A 24,505-nucleotide genomic window follows, 5' to 3' on the forward strand; every position below is an offset into this window, starting at 1 on the left:
CTCTATTCTGTTACCATATGGTGGTTTTGACTTTGGTAGACAAGCCAAGTTAATATTCTCTCTTTCTTTTTCTTTCTGGCATTCCTCACAGGTGCCTCAGCTTAGGATGGTAATCATGCGGGTGGGGTGAAGATGGAAAATTACAGACAATAACCTAAATTTTAAGAACAACCCCACAAACAGCAAACTCGCTGTTTTAGCTAATATATTGAAATTCTCTGGAATTTGATTGACAATGTGGTAATTAAAAAAAAAATTTCCATGCTTTTCTGTGTTAGGCATTTCCTTTGGAAATTTTCATGTCTAATTTAATTTACATACTAATCCTACTTCACAATGGAAGACAGTAAAACTTGGAAAGTTTGCAACTTAGCAAAGTTATTTAGTAGAAATTTAATTTCTATTATTTTATTAAAAATTTAATTTCTATTATTGTTATCAAAAGAATCCTTTTTTTCATGTGGCACTTACATTTAGTCCCTATATTTGGCAATGCCGTTAGGATGAATAGAGACACTAGGACTACACAATGATTAAATGTTTCTTTTGAGTGTGTTTGAAGTGTTTCCAAAATGCTTTTTAGATTTCAAATGAGGAGATAGATAACAAAAGTTAATCTCCATGTTATATCATGTCACTTAATACAATCATAGAACGGATGAGAGAGATGAAGCAACACAATCCCCTAACTTTCCACTTGAGAAAAGTAAACATTAAAAAATTTGTGAGGTGATTTTATCACAGGTGTCAGAGATAAAAATGGAACTCAGCAAATCTTTGGCTTAACTGTACTCATCAAAAAGACACCTCTCTCTTTATAACACATGCTTCATCCAATTAATATTTATTGAACAGATTCCATTTTAGAATTTGGCATTATGGGAGGTATCCAAAGGCAAAGGCTTTGAAAGGATGAATTTTAAAAATTAGAACCCATATATACTAAAAAATGGAAAGAAGTAGTCTGAAAAAAATTCATACTGCTAGCATGCAAATATTATGCTGTCAAGTGATGGAATTATAAACACAACTCCTGGAGGAGCTAAAAAATTGAGACACAAAAGCTATATAACAATCAATGTAGTAATATGTGTAACAAGACAAAGCAATATCAGGGAAGAACAGATGCTTAAATTTATCTGGAATAAGAAGGCATATAAGACCTATGTGTTTATTCACATCATTGGAGATATTAGTGGAAGAGAAAATGGTTAAGAAGATTGGATGAATGGATGGATGGATGGATGGATGGGAGGAATAAGGAAGGAAGGGAGAGAGGGAAGAAGAACAGGCAGATGAAATAATTGAGTCTTAAACAATGAAGTAAGGATATCTAGTTGGATAATGAACAAAATAATATTTCACAAGAAGACCAATCTGTATATAGCACATTGTGAACAGGCAATTGTTCATGACTTAAGAATATATGTCAAGGAATAGCACATGGAATTGATGTTTAAAATACTAAAAATGCAAGTCCCTAGGTTCAGTACCTGGGACTGGAAAAATAATCAGCCTGGGTGAACTCCTGAGTGACCTACTTTCCCATTGTGAGGAAATTATACACTTTTCTTTCAACACTGAACAGCAATTCCAGAGTTTCAAGTAGAAGTCTGGAATGGCACATGTATTTTACAAAGTTTGGGGGTAGAGGAATGCATTAGATGGCCCAAAGAACAGTTGCCTTGAATGGATGAGGACTTATTCTACCTGACAAAAGAGAAGTCACCCTCTCTCAAGAATCTAGCAATTCAAGAAGAGACATACTTATAAAGTATGAATAATACAGACAAACTATGATAAGGATATCTCAGAGACCTGAGTGAGATAACAAAGACCAAATGTCCATCATCATCCTCATCCTCATCATCATCATCATGATCATCATGAAAGTACTTTATGTTGGCAAAACCAAGATTTTAATAAATTAGTGATTAGAAGTAGATTTGACCTAAAAGGAGTAGCCTCATTAGAGCCCTTTAGACCTGTTTTTGCACATATTTCTAAATATGTTTCATAGGATTTTAATCATCAGATTCATTGGCTGTCCCAAACTCCCAACAAATTCTACCATTCAGTTCCCAGTCTTAGCTATATCATAGGCCTCTGGAATAACTTGAGTATGACTGTCATTAAAAGCAGAGTGCATCTCCAAACCTAGCATACATCTATGAAGAGAATATGTTGATAAAACAAATACATCAAGTACACAATTGCATCAAAATCAAAAGTAGAGAAATGTTGACAAATAGCTTAGAAATTGTGCTTTCAAAAAGAAAAATAAGAACCAAGATATATCATGTAAAGCTACAAATCCCCAATGATAAATGCCATCATATTGTATACCTAAAATGTACCAATAAAATTAATGAATTTTTAAAAATCCTATGAGAAAAAAAAAAGTTGAAGAGATAATGTTTACCAATCCATCATTATAATTGCTTTTTAAATGTTTATGTTCTTTTATTTTTGCCTTGAAGTCAGGAAGGTGAAAGATTAAAACAGGAATCGCAAATAGATTGCTTCTTACAGAAAAGTGATCATGTGCTTTGAATGGTGTATTTGAAAGACTGTGATGATACAGAAGGAAAGAAAGTTCTGAGGCTCCTGACAGACAAAGGGGAAGGGCTGTGGCCTCATTGGTACAAGACAATAATTTTCAAAGACCATTATCAGGAAGACAACTAAAAGGCAGAAGTGGTCAGAAAGGTAAATGTAAGCAGGGAAACATACAATGTTCATTACATGGAAGAAATTCATTCTTTTTTTTTCTTACACCTTTACTAATTAAAATCAGGAGAGGTAGAAAAGTTAGTTGCCACAATGCAGTGTGTGTGTGTGTGTGTGTGTGTGTGTGTGTAGAGAGAGAGACAGAGAGAGAGAGAGAGAGAGAGAAAGAAACAGAGACAGAGAGAGAGACAGAGAGAGAGAGAGAGACAGAGGAGCAAACCACCACCAACCAACCGGCTGGTTCCAGGCTTTTGGGCTAATCATTTTCCTGAGCCTTCAGTTTCGATGGTACCCGGTGAGAGATTTTAGCTTTCATAAATGCATAAACCAATGCTTCATTGTAAATATCTTTCTATATGTCTATACTTACATCTTTATTTTAATGTTTTATTTCTTTGAACAACTCTGACCAGTAGAATGATATTGGCTAACTCAACTTTCATCTATATTTCTGTTTCCTAGTGATGCTATTATCAACCTACCTACCTTCAATAATGAGTCATTTTGGAGATGGTATGAGAGAGTTAATTGCTTTTGGATATTAAGCACTGAAGAAACAAATGGGTAGATGTGTATACTGCAGTAGCTGGCAATGTGTCTCAGTTACTCTTCTCATTGCTGAGACAAAATACACAAAATGCACAAGCTAAAGGAGGAAAGTTTGTCAAGGTTTCAGTCCACAATTGACTGGTTCCAAGGCAGGGTGACATGGCAGAGGAGAATTGCAGAAGAGAAACAGTCCATGGAAGGGCAGGAAGAAAGGAGCAATGTGTACCAGCAAGCTGGCTTTTCATCACATCCAGGCTACAAGCCTTATGCGTGGTGCCACCCATACCCAGGTGTCTTCACTATATCCACTCAGCCACACCCAGAAATATGCTAGCTCTAATCAGTGGACTAATTTACTACCACCTACTCTTAATCCCAGTATCACACTCCCTAGATCCAACCACCTCTGAAAAGGCTCACATATGAGTGTATGAGGCTTTGAGGGGACATCTAGATAAAGCATAAGACATTGTGACCATAACACAGTTTGACAAGCAATGACAATGCATTTCATCTCCATTCTTCACCCTCGATTTCCCATCTCCTGTTGCCATACCCTGCTCTGGTCCATCCTCTGCCCACTTCAGGAAAACAATTAAGAGGGTACCTGCACTTCTTGAAGTAAGGAAGGGAAGTGACATAAATTGGACTTCAGATTTAGTGACTTTGAAACAGTTGAATAAATCTGGAAAATCCATTTTCTTTTCTTCTGACCACTGCAGATGCCACTCAGGTTTTGTGAAAGCATAAATGAACAAAGTAGATAAAACACTAGCATGTTACACATTTCTGATATAATTTTTCATAGCCTTTCATATAATATTGATTACTGCTTTGATAAAGAACCATACCAGGTAAACATCAATTTTCCTTCAGTCTTTTTGCATTTTAACTACGCTTTCTGGGAAGCTCTTCAAGTCCTCAGGGAACACAGGTGATAAACAATAGATATATTAATTTAAGAAATTAATCTTCTGGAACAGGAATTTTCTCAGAGATTCCTTGCCTTCAGAAACAGCCTTTTCTATAAATTATAGAGTGTTAATATATTTTTTATCTTTATAATTCATCTGCCTTTATTCTTACCTAACTCTGTCTTGTATAGCAACTAGCCAGTTTCATCCGATCTCAAAACATCTTCCTTGCAATGTAACATTGAAAAAGCAAATAGAATCTAAATTTAATTATGTTTGCATTGAAAAAATGAAAATAATGAAAAAAATCTATGAAAAGCAATATTGCAATATGAGATCAAGATTGCAGTTTACTAATTTGATGCATATATTGTGTATCTAAATACTGGTAAACCTGTCACTTTCAGGGACAATTGTGTATTATGGAGGAAAGAATACAAATTGGCAGATTGCTGCTCTGGCCACCAAATGCCTATGTGCATTCTTTTTCACACATGTGTTATCATCTCTCCTCAAGGAAGATAGTCAAATGGCAAACTCAAGTGAGTGTGACATAGTTTCTTCAGCACTTCCCCATTCTTTGGGCTCACACTCATATGAAATAAAAAAACCTCTTGCATATAGGTACTGTCTTAGTCACCGAGACAGGATAACTAATCCACAATGTAAAGTAGGAGAGGTTTATTTTGGCTCATATTTACAACCCATGGTCTGCTGGCTCCAAGGCATAAGCAGCATGGTGGAAGGGCCTAGCAGAGAAAATGTGCTCATGTCATTGCAAATGGGAAGCAGAGGGAAGTGAGGGCCCAGGAAAAGAAATTACTCTTCCAGGTCATGCCCTTAGTCACACACCTCTTCAAACCAGACCCCATCTTCTAATAGTAAATCAGCTATGTCAACTCATGACTCAGTTACTTTATAAAAGCCCTGCTTATGAGAACATGAGCCATTTGGAGGACATTCTCACTCTAAACCATATCAATCCATCCCAGCCCCCAAAAGGCTTATACACATCCCTTCATGCAAAATGAATTTAGTCTATCTTGAGAAGTTTCCAAAGTCCTAATATTTCCAGCATTGCTGAAAGGCACAAGTCCAATATTTCCTCTGAAACTCAATGCAGACTCCTAGATGTGAGACCCTATAAAAATGAAAAAGAAAGGTAAACACTGCTAACATACAATGAGAGAGAGTAAACATTCCCATTCTTAAAGGGTTGGAATAAGGGGATAGAAAGGATTGGTACCAAAACAAAACCAAAATCCAGCAGGGCAAATATTAAATATTGTAGCTCTGTGTTCAGCACTCAGAAAAAAGATGGCAACTCCAAAGGGCTTAGGAAGTCCTGCCCTACAGTATTGCTTTGTACAGTCCTCATGGCTGCCATCTTTGGGTGAGTTTTCTCATTGGCTGCCATTTTCTTCAGATGTTCCACATTTCTTCTTTTTCTAATTTTCTGGAGCTTCCATTGCACTTTTGGCTTCACTCTTATGGCTTCATGCAATGTCCTCTCAGGAGCTCACTGCCTGGCCTCCCAGGCTTTATTCTGAAATCTGGGTGTAAGCCTCCATTACTCAATAATTCTTCCATTCTTCATGCCCGTAAAACTAGCAACACAAGAGTGATGCCAAGGTCTGCCACTAGATTGAGCTGTAGCCAGGAACCCTTGGATCATGATTGCAGAGGATTCTGAGTGTTGGATCCCTAGGCATTGGGAACAAAATCTAAAAAACAAAACAAAACAAAACAATATTCTAGGCAGCCTTTTTCAAGTAGGAAGCTCAAGTGCTCTCCTTCAAATAAAAGTTTTACAGCTTTGCACCGTTGAGCTTGTGATGGGTGAGGTCTTCCCAATTTCTAAAATTCTCTCAAGTCATCTTTTTTTAGGGTCCTGATACAAAGTATGTGGCTTTTTTTAATGCTAATCTTTTCAGGAGCCATACTTTTCTTTGTTGCAACTTTAGAGGTTTTTCCTTTGTAAAGAAATTGAAAGCTCTTCAAATGAGCTTTTCGCTCCTGATTTTCACTACAGATCTTGCTAAAAGCAGAAAGCAGGACTTATGCTACAGCCTGAACATTGGGATGCCTTGAAATTTCATCTGTAAGTATCAAGACATGAGCAAAATTTAGACACATTTTCTAGCAGAGCATAGCACACATGGCCTTGAGTCAAACTGCCAATGGAGTTCATATTCCCAACTGAAGCCTTCTGAACCTGGTCTTTACAGCCTAAATTTCTATCAGGATTCTAATGTCTGAGTTCTGACCAGAGTCTCTCATTAAGCTTGAATTACAGCATTATATGGCTTCACTAGCCAGAATTTCCAAAATCCCCCCATGAACCAGTTCCAAAGGCTTTTAAAGCACATGGCAGGTAGTAGTCATAGCAATGACCTCACTTCTCTGGAAAAATTTGTCTTAGTCACCTTATCATCACTGAAATATAATACCTGACATGCACAATTTAAAGAAGGAGAAGTTTATTTTGGTTCACATTTACAATCCATGGTTTTCTGATTCCAAGGAACAAGCGGGATTGTGGAAGGGACTAGTAGATGAAACCTAGTCATGTTACACTTGCTAGGAAGCAGAGAGAGAGAGAAGCAAAAACCCTGGAAGCGAGAAATGCCTTCCAAATTACATCTCCAGTGGGCTGCTTCTTCTGACCACATCTCACCTCCTAAAAGCAAGCGAGCTACTGTGGCTCTATGGCTCAATCACCTTCCAATAACCCCACCTATGAGTGCATTAGGCAACTGGAGGACTTTCTGTATCTATATGATAGTGGATACCATACATGCAATAGGGATGCATGACCAGGATTATCATAACCAAAACTACAGCTGACTAAAGGGAAGTCTAGGGAACACACCATAGTTATTGTGTCACAGTGATGAGAAGATTTGATGACCGGGTTTTGTGAGGTACCTGTTCTAAACCAGAAGAATGTGAGAAGAATTTTGATTAATGTCCAGTCCTGCTGTATTTAGGAGAGTCCTTTGTTCATTATTTTTTTGACTCTGCTTTGACTGGTTGCAGGACTGTTTCTTATCCTTCACTTTCCACAGCCATATCTGATATGGGCCTTGGAGATCTTGTCCCTGGTGGAGGCCAATTCCTTTTACAACTCCTTCTGCTGGTGAGAGTTTGAAGACCTGGGTGTATTCTTTTATAGTAACATGGCTTTTTAGTAAGAGAAAAAAGAATTAAAAGACATCTAATTTCTTTGCTTCCTGTTAATTCCTTGTACAAGTCTTCTACCTGCAGTTTTTCCCTAGGCATTGATCTCTGGCTCATGGACTTCCCTATTTCTTCATTTCTCCCTTTTTCTTCATTTGTCCCATATTTATTCATTCTTTGGCATTTTTTTAGTTCAGTTGTGGCTACTTCCATGACATTAGAAGTAATAGCTTTTAGGTGAAGAAAAATCAGCTTTAACTGGTCTATACTATAGAATTGTATCTCTTGATTTAGTCTATTAATCCACATAGGGCCTTGCTCATTCAAGCCTATTTTCACTATTACCTCTTACTGTTTGTTATCCAGAAGTAGTAAATCTTTTCAACCTTATAGGCCCCAAACCTGTGTGCTGTCTTTCATATTCCATTTTCTGATCTTAAAGAAGTCAGTTTTTTCCTGTTATTAGCTGTCTCTGCCAGAATAAAAAGAGTATTAAAACATCAGTCCATACTTATAAAAAATCTTTTAAAAGATTTTATTCCCTCAATAACCGTCACTATTTTATATAATTTGTTTGATTTTTTAAAGTGCTTTATACATAAGTTTAATTAAAGAAGCTTTTCACTTAGGTTTTATCTTAATGTAGAATGTAGGGTGATGTTAATATTACAGTCTCTGTACGTGGAGAAAGTAATAGATGTTGTGTTTTTTATATTCTTATTTGCTAAAATTGTCCTAAATGTCCACAAAGACTGGGCTAGATTGGAGACAGATTGATTGATTGATTGATTGATTGATTTAATACTGGGTATTGAGTCCTTGGCCTTGTGTATGCTAGACAAGTGCCCATTCACTGAATTTCATCCCCAGATCACAAATTTCTTTATAAAACTTGACATTAAAACATAAATGCATGGGTCACTCCCTCTCATCTTAGTCCTTACCTTTGGAGTGACAATGTCAATCAGGTCAATAGTTCTACCCAAGGAGCCAGACACCTCATAGAAGAAAGTCAGTGAAATGGATTTTTCTCTGCTTTTAAAGAAGGAGGAGACAACTGTCTTCCTCTCCCCTGAAAGGTCTTCTTGAAACTATAATAAGCCTGAGTCTAATCCCAAACTTTTAACTGTAAAAAAAGTCTTTGAAGGAGCTAGATTATACCTTGTCCTGTGCAACCTGGAGAAGTTTCCAAACTGCCTAAACTAACTTCCTTTTAAAATATAACCTGGAACGTTAAGAAGCCCCCCTTTCTGAAATCTTGGGGCTGAAAATGAGGACCTAGTCTCAAGTGCATACTAGGGCCCCTTTAGGGATATCAGAGAATTCGACTTGTCACACAGAACATTCCACATTTGCTTGATTTGGTAGTTTCCAAGGGAAATGGGCCCCTAAGGACAGGTTGCAGACAGCCCTATTGTGAATGAACCTCCCATTGCAGTGTATAAAGTGAGGGTTCAAGTGTATCTTGATGGACTGACGCATTCCTAAGTGAACAGAGGCCAATTTCCATAAAAGAGTAAAATCTCTTACCTGCAACCACTCTATCAACAGTCACTTCTAAATTTCATACTGAATTGTGAAAAAGTACCCCTAAAGGCAACTGTTCCTACAACTTCTTAGCTATTTTTAATTGCTTCTTTAAAGGTTTTCCCAGGAGATATTTTTCAGGCATGAAATCTAGGTGCTGAACAGGTACCACAGGAGAAGGACGATAAGAAACACACAAGAAATTAGGTGCTAAAGATGCAACCTTAAAAATGGTCTTATAAATATAAGAAATCCTTGTACAAATAGAGTTATATAGCAAGTTAGCAGCTCAAACACAAAGAAAAGTTATTTCAAGTGTCTTTAAAATGCAATAGTAGTAATTTATTCATTTTAAAAATAAAAGCCAGGGATGTAACTCAGCAGCATAGCGACTGCCAGGCAAGCACAAAGTCCTGAGTTCAATCCCCAGTACAAAAAATTAATTAATTAATTTAATTAAAGTGCAAATAAATTTTTAATTATTTTACCTTAATAATATTCATTAAGAATAGAGTAGCTATTTTGAAACTATAAAAATACATACCGCATTGTACAACATTTAAGAAATAAATGATTCAGCTTAATAAATGAAATGCAAAATGTAAAAATAAAATATTAACTGTATTTTGTCTAAATTAGAATTAAAAATATCAGCTTAAACTGAAAAATGATGTTTCTCTTTTCCTAACCCAAGTCTATGAACATATTTTTCTCTCAATTTTTCTAAAAGCTTTGTAGTTATGCCTCCCATAAGCAGATATACAATTAAATTTCAATTGATTTTATACAGCATCTAAAGATACAATTCACTTTCTCCTTTTCCTACCATTAATTAAATCCTAGTATTTATAATTCAATGTTTATTTCTCTATACATTTTTCCAGAGTGTAATTATTAGAGCTTGTATTGGTCACTTTTCAGTCACTGGGACAAAATACTCTATACCTACAATTTAAAGAAAAAAAGGTTTATTTGGCTCAAGGATTTCAGCAGATTCAGTCCATGGTGGGCTGGATGCAGGGCAAAAACAATTGCAAAAGGATATACTGGGGAAAAGCTGCTAACCTGATCTCAGTCAGGAAGTAGAGTAAGAAGGGAGGAGCTGGAGACAAAAACACAGCCTTCCTGGTCAGTCCTCCATGACCCACCCCTCTGACCACATCCACCTCCCATCAACACATTTAACTATGAATTCATTGGTGGATTAATCCACGATGAGTACAGTCCACCCGTGACCCAATCAGTTTTAAAAGCCCCATCTCTGAACATGGGGGACTTTTGGGGAACATACATCATCTGAACCACAGCAGAGCTATAAGAAATTTTACATATTTTTCTCTAATAACATTACAATCTTGGAATTTTTAATTCTATTTAACTCCTCCAAAAATTTACATAATTATTTCATAAATATTTTGATTTTACACACATTATGTATAGTGCAGGCACTTTTTTCTGTTGCTCTGTATTTCTTCGTGCATTTCTGTGTAATGCAATCATTTTTCTCTATATGCAATCATTTTTCTTCTACCTGAATTATTGCCTTTAGTATTTTTTTACTTCTTTCAGTACATCAACCTGTCAGATTCATTTTCCTGAAAACATCATTTCCTATTAAAGTGTTAATTTTTTCATGATTTAAATGGGAATAGATTTCTTCATGAGTAGTCACAGTTTTCAATCCTTTAGTGATGTCATTCTGTTGTCTCCTAGCTTTCCAAGATTATTAGTGAAAAAAAAGCTTTATATTTAGTTTTGTCCTTCTGGAAGCAACAAGCCTTCTTTTGTTACCTATTGTGAAGCTTTTTTTCTTTGCCTTTTATCACCTTTGTTAGGATGCAACTACTTTATCTGATGTCAGTAACAAAATTATGTAACTATTCTATTCTTGGCAATAACAGAACTTCTTCACTCTAGTGAATATTTTTCATCAGTTTTTGTAATATTTTAAACCATCATCTCTATTCTCCTGCATAATTTTGTTTTTGCTGAGTCATTTTCTGAAACCTTAGCTATGGAATTTAGCATCTCCCTACATAGCTCTTACTCTACTTTTTTTTGATTCATTAAGTTTATTGGTACATTTGTACTTTTACATTATATATCTTGATTCCTTTTTTTGTCTATTCCCCTGACCTCCATTTCACCCCTCCATCTCAGGAAAAAATATGAGAAAAGGAAAAAAAAGAAACAAAGTCTTACTCTATTTTTTATGTTGTTTTCTTTCTGTGTGCTTCCATACGGACATTCCTTACATGTCTGATTTCTTCACAAATAATATATGCTCACATTTAATCTGTTACCTCCATTTGCTGAATACATACTTTTAATATATCTTTAAATTCTAATACTTTGTTTTTGGACATTTTTATGAGTTTGGTTTTCCGGTGAATACAGTGATCTTTTGATATTTTCATCAGCTTTCCATTTTTTGTATATCATAATTATGGCCATTTAACTCCTTAGTAATAGTCCTAAAACTGAATTATCTCTGGATATATTACTGTCTATCCTGTTTTCTAGTTATCTTTTAAAAAATTTTCAGTACAGCTCACATTATTTATGTGTCTTGTAGTTGATTCAGTGCCAGTTGACTCCATTTGTTAATTGGACGGGTGTTGTTGGTTTTTGTTTTAGACAGGATCTCAATATATTGTTCAGGGGCTGGCCTCCTGCCTCAGCTTCTCAAGTGCTGGGATTACAGGGATGTGCCACCAGGCCCAGCGCTGACAACTAATTGTATAAGCAAGGTGATGTCATAAGATTTTTTTCCACAAATGTACACTTTTTGCTTTATTAAGCCCACACAAGGTGAGGGATCACTTGATACAATCATAGACTAAGATTAATCAAAGCCTCGTTGTATATTTGGTAAATTTCAATCTTCTTTGATGCTTCCGTGCACTCATGTGAATTCTACCAAAGCTTCCAAATGACAGCACTGTCTGTAGGCACTGCCCTATCCAGAGTGGGCCCTGAAGTTTAATTCTTACTTCTTACAACAAGAGGACTGCTAAAGCCCTGCTCTGATTGCCAGGGGGTAATGCTTTGTCTGTCAGTCTGCTATTCTACACCACTTCAGAGTTTGACAAATTTCCTTAAGAGAAAGCTGGCCCTACTTTCTTACCGGGTGAGACCTTATTAATTGCTCCATATCTCCATAGAGAAAGCATCTTCCTCCATATGTGTGTTCTGAATACTCAAACTTACTTCTTCTGGGCTGAACATGGAGAATGGCTTTGAGACTAAGCAGTTGCAGCGTGGCATTTCCTGTCTTTGGTAGATCTATGTCACCACCCTGCTTTTGTGTTCCTGGGTGTTTCAAAAGACTCCAGTCCATCTTGGATACAAGTAATCACATTTTTTAAAAAATCATCTACATTTTTCAAGAGATCCCAGTGAGATTTTTAAATGTGTTTGTCACACTCTGAATTGGATCATGTGATTAACTTAAACATTATAAGGAAAATTGCAGACTTCCTAGTGTAAAGCTGTGGGAGGAACCCGGCACCACCTTGGAAAGTTGCTGCCCAATCATCTAACTGCTAGCTTGCAGAAAAAGGTTACAGGATCTTGTTAAAAGTTTTAATGAGGGAACAGCATCCTTAGGAAAATGTACCAAATTCTTCCAGAGAACTGATCTAGTTTCTTTAACAAATAAATGGCAATAAGAAGAAACTTGAAACAGATTGTTTTAGAGATTTTAAATATATGTAAATCAAAAGCAACACATCATGAAATATTTTTTCTACTCAGTTCAGAATATTTACAGATGGACTGGAGATTAAATAATATTAAGGAATTGTGGTTTACTTTTAGGTCCAATTATAACATTGTAGTTATGATTAAAAGAACTATTATTTCTTAGTGATAGACACTGTAGTATTTGTGTATTAAAGTCTTTGAACTATGTTAAAATAGCAAGAGAGAAAGATAAGGGGAGGTCTGGCTGGCAGGGTTGCTACGGTGCAAATACTGCTAGTGTCACCCACATATTCCTGTGTTGGAGACTTGGTCCCCCAGAGTAATGCTGTTGGGAAAGGCTGTAGACCTCTGGAAGTGGACCATGTGGAGCATCCTGGGGTTATTGTTATTGAAGGTGTGTTTCCAAAGGGAATTGTGGCACTCTGGGTCATTCCCCTTTTCTTTCAGCTTCTAAATTCAGGTGTGATCACCTGCTTGCTCCCAACACATAATCCAACCTTTGTCACCCAGGCCATGAGATCTGAACTAAGCTGTCTACCTTGTTTGTACTTTGAGCCTTCAGCGTTGTAAGCAAAATAAAGCTCTTTACTTCGTAAGTTCTCTTCATCAGGTATTTTATTGTAGTAATACAAAATTTACTAATACAAGAGGAATAAAAAGAAATATTTTTTCTCACCTTTCACGAAGTTTATTGCTGAAGCACCTACAATAAAAAACAAATTAACAAAAGAAAACCATTTATATTCATTTATTAAGGTTTTTACATGAAAAAAGAGCCTTCAAAAGTGAAGCCTTAAAAAATAGAGAAGTCAGGTCAGGGATTTAGCTCAGTGGTTCCACAGCCTGCCTCACAAGTGCAAGGTCCTGAGTTTGATCCCTGGTACAAAAACAAAACAACAACAACCACAACAAACCTCACAAAAAATAGAGAAGTCTATGAGTCATTATGCTAGGTTTAAGGAAGGTTGAACAGTCTTGGAAGAATATAGCTGGACCCAGGTATTATGATCTAGTAGTCATAAACTGAAGGATTTAGCTGGCCTGTTTGTTCAAAGCAACCTATTGACATGTAATTTAATTATCATGATCATTAATTTAGAATTAATAGTCAATTTAAATATCATACAAATACTTATTCATAAATTTTCTCTCTGCAGTACTAAAACTAATTTTAGTATTTAGTAAAACTACTTTTTCTGTTCTTGTGGATTCAAGGATATGGGTGCTTATTTGCTCATGGTATATGGAGGGCAACTCTGGAATTAAGACACTGTGGGCTGTTTGGAGGAAGTTGAGGGAATTTTTGCATTGTCTCTTTCAGTGGAGAAGGGATACGAGGGAAGTAGGAGTGACTGTTCTCCTCTGTGGTGCTCTCCAATGAGCAGGTGCCATATTTTGAGGCCATGTATCCAAAACTCTGTCAGAGATTAAGATGCAACAAAATTATTCATATTGATAATTAGAAGTGATGAGCTGTGACGTCCTGTGTTTTTATTACACTGTTCTCAAAATATTTGTATATGCTTGGAAATTCTCACAGTAAAAATCTTAAAAAGTCATTTCATTTTACTTAAATTCATTCCTACTCATTGCACCACTACTATTCCATATTGAATCTAAGAACTGCCCTCTCTGCAGAACATATTGATGTCTCAGCATCTCTAACAATTCAAAATATGTGCCGGATTGATCCATTTGTTGATGAAACATGAACAAAAATGCTAACATGTGAACCATTACATTAAATACTGATCTAAACATTTTGATTCAAAAATAATTGTTTCAAACTTTGTACCTCTGTTAAAAATAAATTTTTGAGTCAATTAGTCCTCCAATCCTCAATCACTCAGAAAATTTTCCCTGATAACTATATGATCTACCTACAACACACCACACACATTCTTTCAGAATTGTATTACAGTGAAACATGCGTACCCATGTTTATAGCAGCACGATTTATAATAGTTACATTATGAAAGTGGCCATCAATATATGAATGGATAAAGAATATGTGGTTCTTATACACCATGGAGTGCTCTACCATAAAGAAGAATACACTTGAATCATTCATAGGAAAATGGATGAACCTTGAATCCATAATATTAAGTAAAATAAATCAGATATGCAAGTTTAAAAATCATATAGTTTCTCTTATCTGAGAAATCCAAAGTATAAATAAATTAAAAAGCAAAGTAAAGGATAGGAAATAAGGAGGTAGAACTTTGTGAAATGGGAATGGGACTAAGAAATGGAAGGGCGGAGGATAAGGTGACATAAAAAGAAATAAGATATGTCAAGTACATCTTCCAGCTACCCACAAACATGTACTAATAAAACAAGATAAAAATAATTGTAAAAGAAATATTCCTGTATTTCAGATATATGTATATATATATATAGAAGCTGAATTTTCTTTTAGATAATTGCAAAAGAATGTGATTGCAACTTATGCAATTTTTATCAAGCTTCTAGACTATGAGTCTGATTAATCATATACATAATAAAAGAATCATTAATCCTTCTTTCTCTATTGATGGCAAAGGTAAATAATTTCAGCTTATCTTTTCATAGTGCAGGTATCTGATAGAGTCTGGTGTTTTCAGAAGCTGCATATATAATTAATTCAGTTTACTAATACTTGGCAGTGGCCAAAGAATGCTTAATCAGTTCTTATTTCTTCCTTCAACTCTACTTCAATTTAATGAAATAACACATACAAGCAGAAAAACATAAATCCAAATAATTTAAGTTTTAAATGTTTTAAAAAGCAACCTATTTACATGTAATTTAATTATCATGATCATTAATGTAGAATTAACAGTCAATTTAAATGTCATACAAATACTTATTCATAAATTTTCTCTCTGCAATACTAAAACTAATTACTTAAACATGCTTGTTTATAATTAATTCCTATGAGACATACTGATCTGAATTTCTTTCTATAAGATTTCATTCCAAGACACTACTTCTGATTAGAAAGCTTTATGAGAAATTTGAAAAAGAATATAGCTTATATTTACCAAAGTAAAAAATATTTCTTAACTTTGTTGAATCCAACTAAGTGATGTTTCCCATTTATTAGTAATATTACTTTTTTTGTACCTCCAGGCTTTTTTCTGGTGTTATTTTACAAAAATTTTACTTCTAAAGTGTATTAATAACTTTGCTAGTTCAGAGGCTTTTTTCTATTTTTTTCAATTACTTGTTTGAGTTGTTATAAATTATTAACATCAACGTTTGGAAAGAAGACAAAGCAATAAACACCACAGAAGAATATACTTCTGAATATACACTATGCAATGAAATTTCCATTTGTATTTTCAAAAGAGGTAAAATAATATTGATGCTTTATTTTATTTAAATTCATGTATGTGAATATCCACACATAGGACCAAAACTACTCATTAAAAAGAAACCAATGAATGCTTTAGAAATGTGTCCCTGTCATCAAATGTTTTAGAAAAATGAATGTTTAAATGAAAATGAATAGAAAATGATTATGCTTAACTTCCCCTAAGATCAAAACTAATACAAGGAGTTCCCTCCAACTGCTTTTATTCAATAAAGTATTAAAAAAATTTTAGTCAGAGCAATTGGACAACAGAGAGAAAGAAAAAGGTATGCAAATAGGACAAGAGGAAGTAAAATTATCCCTGCTTTCAGCCGATATGACTATATACATAAAAAAGTAAATATTCCTCCAAAATAATTTAAAACTGAAAAATTCAGTAAAGTAGCCAGGTATAAAATCAACACATAATAATAGGTAGCTTTTTAATACACCAATAATTAATATGCTGAGAAAGAAATCATGAAAGCAATCACATTCACAATAGACACACACACACATATACACACAACCTAGGAATTTACTTAGCTAAAGAAATGAAATACTTATAGAATGAAAATTATAGAGTACTGTACAAGGAATTTGGAAAGGACACTAAATGCTGAAAATATGTTCTATGTTCCTGGATTGGAAGACTTAACATTGTCAAATTATTTGTATTACCTTAAGTCATCTACAGAGGCAATACAATCCCCCTCAAAACACTAAAGACATTCTTCACAGAAATAGTAAAAGAAATCCTAAAATAATATAGAAGCATAAAAGATCCAAAGAAGCAAATCAGTGCTGAGTAAAATGAGCAAAGTTGGAGGAATAACAATACCTGATTTCAGGACATATTACAGAGACATTGTAACCAAAATATCATGTTTTGGCATACAAGCAGATGCATAAAAATAGGACAGAATAAAAAAGAAACAGAAATAAATGCATGCTTTGAAAGCCATCTGGTTCTCAACAAATGTGCCAAAAACATACATTGCAGAAAGAACAGCCTCTTTTACACATGGTGCTGCAAAGACTGGGTGTTCTACTTGGACCAGATTGAAATGGGCTTCATCTCTCTCATTTCATACTAAAATCTACTTGGAATAGATTGAAGACCTTAGTGTAAGACCCAAATCTCTGAACCTACTAAAAGGAACCAAAGGGAAACACTTCATAATATTGGTACGGGAAATTATTTTCTGAGTAAGATTCTAAAGCACAGGAAAATCACCAAAAATTAACAAATGAGATTATATCAAACTACAAATCTACACAGCAACAAAAGAGTGACAACTTATGGAATGGGATAAAGACAACTTATGGAATGGGATAAAATATTTGCCAGCTATTTCTCTGAGAGAGGATTAATATCCAGAATATGAAAAGAACAAAAAAAAACCCCAAAACCAAGTAATCCAATTTTAATATGAGCAAACGGTCAGAATAACTACTTGTCAAAAGAGGAAATACAAATAGGTAGTAAATATATTTAAAATGCTCAATATCTTTAGCTAGTAAGGAAATGCAAATCAAAAATACAATAATATACGATCTCAACCCTTCTACAGAAAACTCAATACCTGTCTGCCCCTACTGGACAGAACCCAAGTATGTGCACTGTGGACAGCATCAAAATAGTCGCTTTCCTTCCGTCATTGAAATCGCAGGTCAGGACCTGACCCCTAAATTCAAGTTTATCTGGAATCCCAGCTACAAGGTAGTTTGGTAAAATTTAGTTTTTAGCATTTCATTCCCTAAAGTAAAGAAAGAAGACATATTAAAAGACTATTTTTTCAAAAATCTTTGATTGTAAGATATATTTTACTTCATAGCACAATGAAATGCAAAGAGTAAGAGCAAGTAAATACAAAATAAATGTTAGACACTAAAAATATACCATGGACTGTGAAGTTAATGTTTAAATAAGCAAGTCCATCTGATTATAATTAGGGTTAATTTGCTATTCAACAACTTTCTCTATTTACAGTAAACTCTTTCCTGCCCTGAACAGTGAAACTAATTTCCCTGACAACTAAACAAGGAAACATCAGCAACTTAAATATCCATTTTCAAGATCATAAGAAATTTGGATCAATCTCAAGCCAAGAAATGTTTTCTTCAGCATTTCAAATTCCTGCTTTCATCTTTCTTAATGTTTAGATTTCAGATTTTACTTCTTGCATTAAAAGTGTAATTACAAACAATTTCTGAGAACTACTAAACACTGATATTTTAAATATTTAAATAAATAAAAAGATCTACTCAGAAAGAAAAATTTATATTCACAGTAGAAGACCTAACCTTCACATATCTCCTATCCTCCAGCCAATGAAATCACGCTGTCATTTTTTATCACTTTTATCTAGGTTGCTTTAATCTTTAACATCCATCTGTCTTCCATTTTCTCAGCCACAGTAATAATTATGAGCAATATGTGTAACAGTAAAAGTTCTGAATATGGTTGATAAGAAGATCGACCTGTGGCAGGTAGTCTGGGCTCTTCCAGAACGTGTGCATTCCCTCAGCACCAACTTCCCTCACGCTCCCTGTGAACTCCTGTGAACTGATTCCCATCCACTGAAGGGATTCACTTCAATATTCTTCTTGGGTTTTCCTGCATTAAACTGGCATTTTCCATGAAAAACTTCTATTTTTAGGATTCTTTAATAATTTGGCTGGAAATATAATGTGATACAGAAAAAAAAATTGTAGCTAGAATACATCTTTTGACCAGACTTAAGTTAAAAAAGAAACGAAAGCCAGTTTGGCAGCTTTAATTTCTACAAGTGCAAAGACATAATAGAAAATGTGCTAGACCTGTGGATTTAATTCAAAATGCTGTCTGTTACAGCTGAAGCAGTTCATAAGCCAGCAAAATTTCATAGCAGCATATGAGTAGCCAACATCATGTCCTTCATCAGACCTGTGATTCTCCTTTCTTATCTGTATATTCAACTCAAAAGTCATCTAAAAATCTTCTTGCTATTGCAATTAGCAGTCATTTGGCTAAAAATACCCTTTCAGCAAAACATTCTACTCACTCCTGAACATTTCTTTTTGTCTATATAATAAGTAGCAGTCTTGCTCTTGCATTTTGAGAATTGGAGATGTGTTTACTTTATTATGGTTGAAAGATTGGTTACTTTAGAAATTTAGTCATTATCACTGTCATCAGCGACACCATCACTGTCACCACAAGGGATTAAAATGAATGTTTTCCCTCCAGAAATGACTCCAGACTGATGCCCCCTGCCAGGGAAGAGGATGTAGGTCTCTGAAGCTTAGGAGCTAGGGAACATGATTCGGCCTCTGGAACTTTCCGCACCAAGATCACACCACTTCAACATGATCCCATGAGCCACTGTCACAACTGCAGGATGTGAGCTGTTGACCGGCACCCAGGGCTGCATATTGCTTGCTTTATATCCTCACACTCAAAATGGTTATGACTCAACCCTTCCACAGAAAACTAAGTATCTGTCTGCCCCTGCTGGACAGAACCGGAGTATGTACAATGTGGACAGCATCAAAATCCTGGCTTCCCTCTTGTCATTGAAATCGCACGTCAGGACCCAAACCCTGAATCCAAGTTTATCTGGAATCCCAGCTACAAGACAGTTTGGTAAATTTAGTTTTTAGCATTCCATTCCCTATGGTAAAGAAAGGAGACATATAAAAGACTACTTTTTCAAAAATCTTTGGTTGTAAGATATATTTTACTTCATAGCACATTACATGTATATCCATATGACTATCTATATCGATAGATATGATGCAGCTTGATATATTCTGCTCTGTTCTATTCCTTCTACATTTTACACTTATCAATCACTTATCACTCGCACATATATCAAATTCTATTCTATTCCTTCTACATTTTACACTTGTCTTATTTGAATGAATTGAAATCCATTTCTATTCTGGATGGTGAGAAAACTGCACTATTAGGATGAGGAAATGAATGCTGAGCCTCAACTCACCATATCTATCACAGAATATTACAAATAACTTTATTAATTTACTCATATTTTTGACAAGGGAATGACATAATTTTCTTAAAACCGCACAAATGATTTAGTAGCAGATTTGGAAATAGAACTCAGATAATTTTCATCTCATTCTAGGATAGACATTCATTCTACAAACATTTATTACCTATTTTGTATGAAGAGACTTACAAATACTATCTTAATTTCATCCTTTGAAAATTGGAGATCTTCTATTTGTTTATTCTTGCATATTAATTAATGTTGGACTTTTATTCTGAATATTGTGAATATGCTGTGTAGAATCTGGTTTCCACTCTTTCATAGTCCTTGAAAGTATGTGTTGTGTTGTTATTGTTGTTGTTGTTGAACAGGTATGTTAGACTCAAAATGTAGGACCTTTGGTGCCAGCTTAAATATGATTTCACTGCTGTTTATCTTTAGCTGAAATGTGCAGAGCTTGTCATGAACTAGCATGATTTATAACCAGCCCTTTATGTTTAGCAAGAGTGTATGCAAAGAATTTAGTCTCTGGTTCTCTCTGTTCTGGGATTATTTTTCTACATTTTTCAGGACTTTTCATTTCCTCAAATTCTGTTTTCTGGTCCTTTAAACTGAAAAGACTATAGGTTTCCAATTGGATCCAAGCTGCTCTGTGCAGTGTCCTTTGTGCCTCCCCTTGGCCAGTGAAACAAATCTCATTCATTTCTATCCCCTGCATGCAAACGTAGACATTGGAATCTTTCTGCTTTTGGATTCTCACCACTGCATTAATTTAGTCATTTGTATATATTTTACCTAGAGTTTATAGTTGCTATTTGTGGACAATCAGTCTGATAAGAGATTACTTGGCCATATTAAAACTGGTCATCTGTGTACTTTAAATGACTGTGATTAAATACTTACACACTTAGGACTGCAATGTCATCTTGGCCAATTAATTTTACAATCATTACAAATTGTCCTTTGTTTTCTCTGGCAATTTCCTCTTATTAAAGTTGACTTTGTCTGATATCATATGGCCACAGGAGTATTATTATAATCTTACAATCATTCTTCTTCCATTTCTATTCTTATCTTGTATGCAAAGTATAAAATTTGAACTTGATCTTGTTTCCTTTCAATCTTTGATTTTAATTAGAGTATTTAGGGCATACAATTATTTATAGGTCTGGTGCTTAGTCTTCTGTCAAATATTTGTTTTCTATTTGTCCCTTGTGTTTTATTCCTTTGATTCACATTCATACTTTAAAAAAAAAAATGTCTCAAATTTTCTGCTAGATTTCTAAATGTAAATCTAAATATTTCTTATTAGTTATTCTGGAGTCTAAAATATACAACCTTAATGTCTCACATATATATCTTGAATTAACATTATAGTAAATTATAACATAAGAAATATTCAAGAATATAATTCCACCAAAGCAGTAAGTTCTTTTGCAGTACTTAGGAGGCTGGAGTAAGAGAAGTGCTGCAAGTTTGAGGCCAGTCTGGGCTACATGATTCAAGTTCACCTTGATCTACCTAGTGAGACCCTGTCTCAAAAGATAACAAAAAGGGGCCTTTTTCTATTTATTAAAAATAATTTATTTTTAAGTATAAGTTCCAAAATATATTGTTATATTTTTTAGTAAATAGCCTTTAAAGAAATTACTAAAGAAAAAGACTAGTCTTCTATCTTTATACACTTAACTTTCCATTTCTAGTATTCATTATCCTGTGCCTGTAAGCTTGAATACCTAACCGAGATCATTCTGCACCAGCCAGAGGGCCTCCTGTGCCAGCTCTTCCAGTATGAACCTTTCAGCAGTGTCTTCACTCAGTTTATGTTGTCTGGATGTAGTTATATTTTGTCCTTATTTTTAACAGCTATTTTCATTACATAAATATTCTACATTTTTGGTTTTGTATGTGTGATTGTTTTTGATATATTTTTATTTTCAGCATTTTAAAGTTGTCATCCAATTCTCTTCCTCTGCTGAAGTATTTTTGATATATTTACTATAATTCTTATCAAATTCTTTGCAGTTAAAGAGATTTTTCCCACTTTTTCCTATTTCTTTAAGTTTTTTGTCTTTGGTATTCAGAAGTATGACGTTGAGTTTCTAAATGGGATTTTTTGTGTGTTTATCTAATTTAAAGTTGGCTGAGCTTTCCAGACCTATGGGCTTATGTTTTTCATCAAGTGTGAAAAAAATGGTCACTCATTTTTCAGATATATTTTCTGCTGCATTCTCCGTCTTCCCCTTTTAGGGTATATTATATCAAATTGTACGTCCTATGTATGCTACACTGATTGACATTACTACACATTTTTTGAGGATCCTTTGAGATGATATTTTTCCTGATCTTAGTTCTCTTTGTGCAGTTTTTAATCATTTCTACTTATTTTTCTTGAAATTTACTAATCTTCCCTTTCACAATTCTCATTCTTCTGCTAAGCTCATCTGGTTTATACATTTTGTTTTTCAATTTGAGGTAATTTTCACTGTTAAAATCTCCATTTTGTTATTTAAAGATTATTTTTATTGGGGCCAAGGATTTAGCTCAGTGGTTCCGCCGCCTGCTTCGCAAGCGCAAGGACCCGAGTTCGATCCCTAGTACCAAAAGAAAAAAAAAAAGATTATTTTTATTGACTTACATTGCCGCTTTTCTTCCCATTCTTTGCATCTTGTCCTATCAACTTTTAAGCTTAATCATTGAAAATTTCTTCCCATATGTTTCAATATTTGGTATTTCACTGGCATGCCTTCAAGTATATTTTTAGTTTGATTGTAGGTTCCATTTGCTTGCCTTTTGAACATATTGTAATTTTTGTATATATAATATTTTGCCTAGAAAAATAATAAAAACTGAATTATGCACCTGCTTTGTTAATTTTGCTTTGTGTTAGAGGGAGTACAGTTTCTTAATGTCTGTCAACTAATCTAATAAAATAAACACTTGTATTTCAACAGGAGTCAAAATCACCCCGAACTGAAGCACAACTCAGTAAGGAAGCCCTTCCTGTAGCTTAGTCCAGTCTTGTGGAAAGCTGTAGTGGGGCAGCTGACTTTTCAGATCTTATAAGTGTGAAAGCCAGGTAATGGCTCATCCACACATCAGCTATGGATTCACCTTTGTATCGGAGATGCAGAATCCACACATCTACAATTCTCACTTTAATTTTTAGTTCTCCTTTGGCAGCCAGTCCTTTAATATAATTATGAAGAAGGAAGAATGATGAATTAATTGAATTATTGCCGTTTTCCATCTTTTCCAGATGCCAGTTTGTACTGACAGACCTTCTCTTTGCCGGGAGCATGGTTGGCCTCTAATCAGTCCAGCAAGCTCTGATATTTGTCATCTTTGTCACATCCAGACACCCACCCACAAAGTGGCTCGGAGCCACAATTTGCCTCCAGGTAGCTGGTGTGGTTTGTTGTTCCTTATGAAATGCTTCATTTATCTCAAATTAAGTTCAACTGCACTTAATTATGTCATCTGTTTTCAGTTATAAACAGCATTATTTACATTTCACCCAGGTTTTTCTTACTTTTAAGATAGAAGAAATAACCCACGTCTTTTTATAACCTACTATTGCAGAAAACCCATTATTTCTTAAGCTCACTTCAACCAAGGTACGGCCCCCACTTCTCTATTAACTCGGGTGCTATCAAGGTTGGCAGGGATCTCACATCCTCAGAAACAGATCACTAGTGCGAAGACAGTGACCTCTAGAAGCAGTGGCTACTTGACCGTCCTTACTCTTGGGACAAATTTTTACTTGCCATTCATGTCAGTGCCTTCTTAGTAATGTCTTTTCTTCTTGCCTTGCTGGATATTTCTTCATCCTTCTGTGCATTATGCTCCCATTCCTGACCTCCAAATATTGATGTACACTGTTGCAATCCTGGGGCCAGGGATTTAGCTCAGTGGTTCCGGCACCTGCCTTGCAAGTGCAAAGTCCAGAGTTCAATCCCCCAGTACAAAAACAAAAAACAAAAAACACTGGTGAAATCCTGCAAGGCAGGATTTTCAGGACTCATTTTCTCAGTCTAAACTTATCCTATATAAAATCTTATTTGGTTCTACAGCTTCACGTTTCATCTATACACTAATATAGTACAGTATAATGATTACAGAGCTTATATCTAGCTGTAATCTCTCATAAGGACTCTAGAACAGTCTACCTATGTACCTGCTCAGCATATCTGCCTGGAAACCTGGAAAGATAATCTGATCAGATCAGAACCTTCTTCGCTCCCTGTCATTTCTCTTGCCCTCACCAACTCCAGAACCACTCTTTTCTTTGTCATTCTTATCTTGTTAAATGACATTAGTATAGAAAAAAATCCCTTAGAAATATATAAGAAGTAGTTTAAATTGTCACCTACAACTTTCAGCTGAATATTCTTTACCTTCAGACTATATCCAGCAGACGATATAACCTCTTTTGCTACCTCCATGCCTCATGCCCACAGTCCATGCCACTCCTGTTTGTTCCTGTATTGCTATAGTAGCCTTTGGTGTCATCTCTCTGACTCCAGACTTATCCACTCCCCAGCCTCTGTTTTGCACATAGACAACATTTT

The 24,505-nt window shown here is 35.0% G+C and overlaps 1 long non-coding RNA gene across 6 annotated transcripts in view; it reads right to left on the reverse strand.

Moving 5' to 3' along the window:
- LOC147830197 (uncharacterized) overlaps positions 1-23,870 on the reverse strand; it is a 65,870-nt gene extending 42,000 nt beyond the window's left edge. For 2 of the 6 annotated variants that reach the window (XR_015440683.1, XR_015440679.1), the window contains exons 1-2: positions 23,702-23,858; positions 22,573-22,765 (exon numbers count right to left, since the gene is read on the reverse strand). This is a non-coding gene — a long non-coding RNA (uncharacterized LOC147830197). Of the gene's footprint in view, positions 1-22,572; positions 22,766-23,701 lie in introns of all 6 variants that reach the window. The other 4 variants (XR_015440685.1, XR_015440680.1, XR_015440681.1 and 1 more) reach the window with 3 other exon arrangements.
- Positions 23,871-24,505: the final 635 nt, after the last annotated feature.

The sequence above is a fragment of the Heterocephalus glaber genome, unplaced genomic scaffold, assembly GCF_053883595.1.
Source record: "Heterocephalus glaber isolate CG9 unplaced genomic scaffold, H.glaber_assembly_v1.0 deba00000281, whole genome shotgun sequence".
Taxonomy (NCBI): Eukaryota; Metazoa; Chordata; class Mammalia; order Rodentia; family Bathyergidae; genus Heterocephalus; species Heterocephalus glaber.